The sequence below is a fragment of the Nannospalax galili genome, unplaced genomic scaffold (genome assembly GCF_000622305.1).
Source record: "Nannospalax galili isolate Female #2095 unplaced genomic scaffold, S.galili_v1.0 scaffold2294, whole genome shotgun sequence".
Taxonomy (NCBI): domain Eukaryota; kingdom Metazoa; phylum Chordata; class Mammalia; order Rodentia; family Spalacidae; genus Nannospalax; species Nannospalax galili.
Genome location: NW_008334953.1, coordinates 111277 through 115203, shown reverse-complemented (window position 1 = coordinate 115203; position 3927 = coordinate 111277). Strand labels below are relative to the sequence as shown.

At 39.0% G+C, this 3927-nt stretch overlaps 1 pseudogene; it reads left to right on the top strand.

Moving 5' to 3' along the window:
* Window positions 1–307: 307 nt before the first annotated feature.
* On the top strand, window positions 308–1466 carry LOC103731312 (annotated as a pseudogene).
* The last annotated feature ends 2461 nt before the right edge of the window (window positions 1467–3927 follow it).

Below are 3927 nucleotides of genomic sequence, written 5' to 3'. Positions count from 1 at the left end.
TAATGTAAACCTTCCTCTATAAAAAGATTAGATAAATTATTTCTATGTACTTACATAAAGTTCATGATATCATTTGCTAGTACTAGCTAGACTGTCCTTAATGATATTTTATAAGATTTACTGTACATGATTGGAAATTTTTTTTCATTTTTAAAGACGTCATCCACCCTGCAATAGCATATCACAAAAACATCAATAAGAATGGAGTAAAACAAATTAACAATTGTAATTAAAATTTAGGGAGAGGGAGATCTAAATAACTGAAGCAATACTAATTTTCCTTGCATTTCCACAGACAAGAGTCACAATGACTGAGACACTAACAAACATATCAAACTACATGGAATTATTGCTCACACAATTTCAAGAAGGCCAGGTGCTGCAGACACTGTGTGGCACACACTTCCTCCTCAGTTACATGGGAAATCTCTTTATCACCCTCACCACTACAGTCCAACATCTCCAATTACCCATGTAGTTCTTTCTGAAGAATTTGTCTTTGATTGACATCTGTCATATCTCTGTCACTGTTCACAAATCCATCATGAATTGTGTGACCAAAATCCACTTCCTTCCTGAGGTGTATCTTACAGGCTTTTTGTTTTGCATTTTTGCAGGCACAGATTTTGCCCTTCTTTTGGTGATGCCATATGACCGCTATGCTACCATCTGCCTCCCTCTGCACTGTGAGGCTATCATGAATAGAGCCTCCTCTGTGCAGGTGGCTGCAGCATGGGTGTGTCTATGGGTCCCTTCATGCTGCAGGAACATTCTCTGTTTCTGCAGTCTCGTCATGATATGTCAGTTCTTCTGTGATAGTCCATCACTTCTCACACTTGCTTGTTCTGGAGAATAAATTCCAGAATATGTATTTATCATTGCCAAGTGTTGTTTTACATTCATGTGTTTTTTTCTCCTTTTCTATTTTAAATATTTTATTTTTTATTTTATGTGTATGAGTGTATTGCCTGCATGTGTGCAAATGCACCCATGTAATGAAAAGCCCATGGAGATCAGATGATGGTGTTGGATCCCCTGGAATTGAAATTACAGATGCTTATAAGCTGCCATGTAGGTTTGGGAACCAAACTAAGTCCTCTGCAAGACCAACCAGTGCTCTTAACCACTGAGCCATTTCTTCAGCTTTTAATTATTTTATAGTAATGGTTGTTTCCTATGTCCACATTTTCACTGTCATCCTAAGAATTCCTTCTGTCCAAGGAAAGCTTAAATCTTTCTCCAATTGTGTGATGCCTCTGACTGTAGTAGCCTTGTTTATCTCTTCTGGGTTTGCTGCATATTTAAGCTCCACATCAATATCTATATCATCTCTAAACCTGTTCATGTCAATGTTTTACTCTCTGTTCCTACCCAGCCCAAATCCTGTGATTTATAGCTTGAAAAACAGGAAGATGAAAGGGAACCTATGGAACATTTTAGATGACAAAATGACCAGAAAACTCTAAATATTGAAAATATTAGCTACTGTGATACTAAAGAATGTAAAGTGACCTGTTATTTCAAAGCTTTATTAACTATTATACACATGTTGTACTATCTTGCTCTTATACAAGATGGCTAATTTTTTAATGTTTTATGGGTCTGAATATCATAGGTTTGTTTCTGATATTTTTCAAACCAGTGGAAATCATCTAAACATTATGCCTATATCAATAGACAATACATTATATATTAACATATTTTTTCATTGTATAACCATATATTCACCAATATCTTTCTTTCAATATGGGATTTTTTTATGAATCTAAAATTGAGAAGTTTTATCAGATCTTCTCTTGGAGATTCTGTTAAATTTTTCCTTGCAGAGTTGAAGATGAAAATTAAATACTAATTTACAAAATTCTAAAAGATATTTCTTTCATTCATATAAATTGGAAATAATCTTAATAAATTTAAAATGAATTCATTAATTAAATAAAGGTGTCCTAAAATACGACCTTGAACATACAATATTCATATGTATCTTTATAGGCATGGTATATGAAATGTGGTAATAACAGTTGTTACAGACCAATCAAATCATAGCAGCACTAAGAGTAGTGACAGTGGAATCTGGCATAGTGAAGAGATATGAGAGGTGTATAATAAGTGGGAGACCCCCCCAGAACTTGATGGTAAGACCCTAATGCTGAAGTCCAACCTCAGCTTTAAGCCCTAAAAAAGCCCATCAATGAGCAGCACAGCAAACACATTGGTGCAGTAGTGGTACTATTATCTTGGGGATAACCAACAGCTTCCTAATTGGACTCAAAGTCTACTCAATGGGAGGAAACTCATGTGTGGTACTGTAAACCTCTCTAAAAACACATAGCTGGAGAGGTCATAGATCTTAGAGAATACTCCAAGGCTGTCATATTCCTGGAAAAATGTAATTTCTTACTATGTACAAAATATCAATCCTTAAATTTGTATGCAAGCATCCCAATCACCACCCATCAAAGAAGCTTCTTTTTCAAAAAAGAGATTTTTGCAGAGTTCCGTAACTGGTCACACACACAGATTGTCTGTGAATTTCCCAAGTCTAAGTGGCACATCTACAGTGCAACCTCTACAAGGTTCACAGAACACAGAACAAGGGATGACAAGAACACTAATGCATCTTTCAAGTAGCATCATTTTAGCTCCCTCATGCAACAGAGGGCCAGGAACATAAAAGGCTACAAATAGCCAAAAGGCAGAGAATAAGAGTCTGCAGAGTGTGGGTCCTAGGACAGGACTCCTATATTAAAATCTACCTGTCCACAGGTCAGGGATCATTGCAGAAGAGGGGGCAGAAATTTTGTCTAAGAGCCAGGGGAGAAGTGCATGACCATAGGGAAATTGTCCCGCAGGCTTCTGGGACCCTTCTTATATGAACCTACAGCATTGGTGTTAGCATGCACAAGACCCATGCAAACAGGCAGACAAAGACCCAGGACAGAACTATGGAAGTGAACAACAGGCCCAAATCTTAGTGAAAGGATTATTGGAAGCTGATTACTGCTGGGTGAGGAAGAGCTTATCTTTTTAAAGGGAGAGACTCTAGATAGGCTGACCAAATCCCTCTGTGGGCCGCTATGGTCGTGTGCCAAAGGGAAGGGCTTATGAAGATGATTTTCTGTGTGAAATACACAAAAATTCAATAAAAATTGAAAAAAAGTAGTGGGCGGCACCTTGTGCACCTACACTTTTTTGGGGGGGCGAAGGGGAGGCAGGGATGGGTCCACTGGCCTTGTGGGTGCTAGTGAAATACCACTACTCTGATCATTTTTTTCACTGATCCAGTTGTTGGGGTGGGGCTCTTTTCTGTTTCTGCAACAACCGGCTCCAGCTCCAGGGACGTGTCCGGTTGGGTGGGGAGTTTGGCTGGGAAAGTACACCTGTCAAAGGGTAATGCAGGTGTCCTAAGGTGAGCTCAGGAGAACAGAAACCCCCTCCAGTGGAGAGCAAAAGCTCGCTTGATCTTGATTTTCAATACAAATAAATACATATCATGAAAGCAGGGCCTTCTGACATTTTGGATTTTAAGCAGGAGGTGTCAGAAATGTCACCACAGGGATAATTGGCTTGTGGCAGCCAAGCTTCATAGCAACGTCGCTTTTTGATCCTTCGATGTTGGTTCTTCCTATCATTGAGAAGCAGAATTCACCAAATACTGGATTTATTCACCCTCTAATAGGGAACGTGAGCTGGGTTTAGACCTTCGTGAGAAAGAGGACATTTCCAGGCCCACCCAACCTGCAGCAAGGCACAGAACTCACCCAGACTTGGCAACCAACATAGAGCTAACAGCTGCAGCATGTACTGATGTATGTTTTGTGCTTCATTCTAAATGTTGACAAACACCTAGAGACCATCAGAGAGTTGAAAGAAGACCAGAAAATGGGAGTCCAAAACAATTACGCTCAGAAAATATAGGTTATAGAG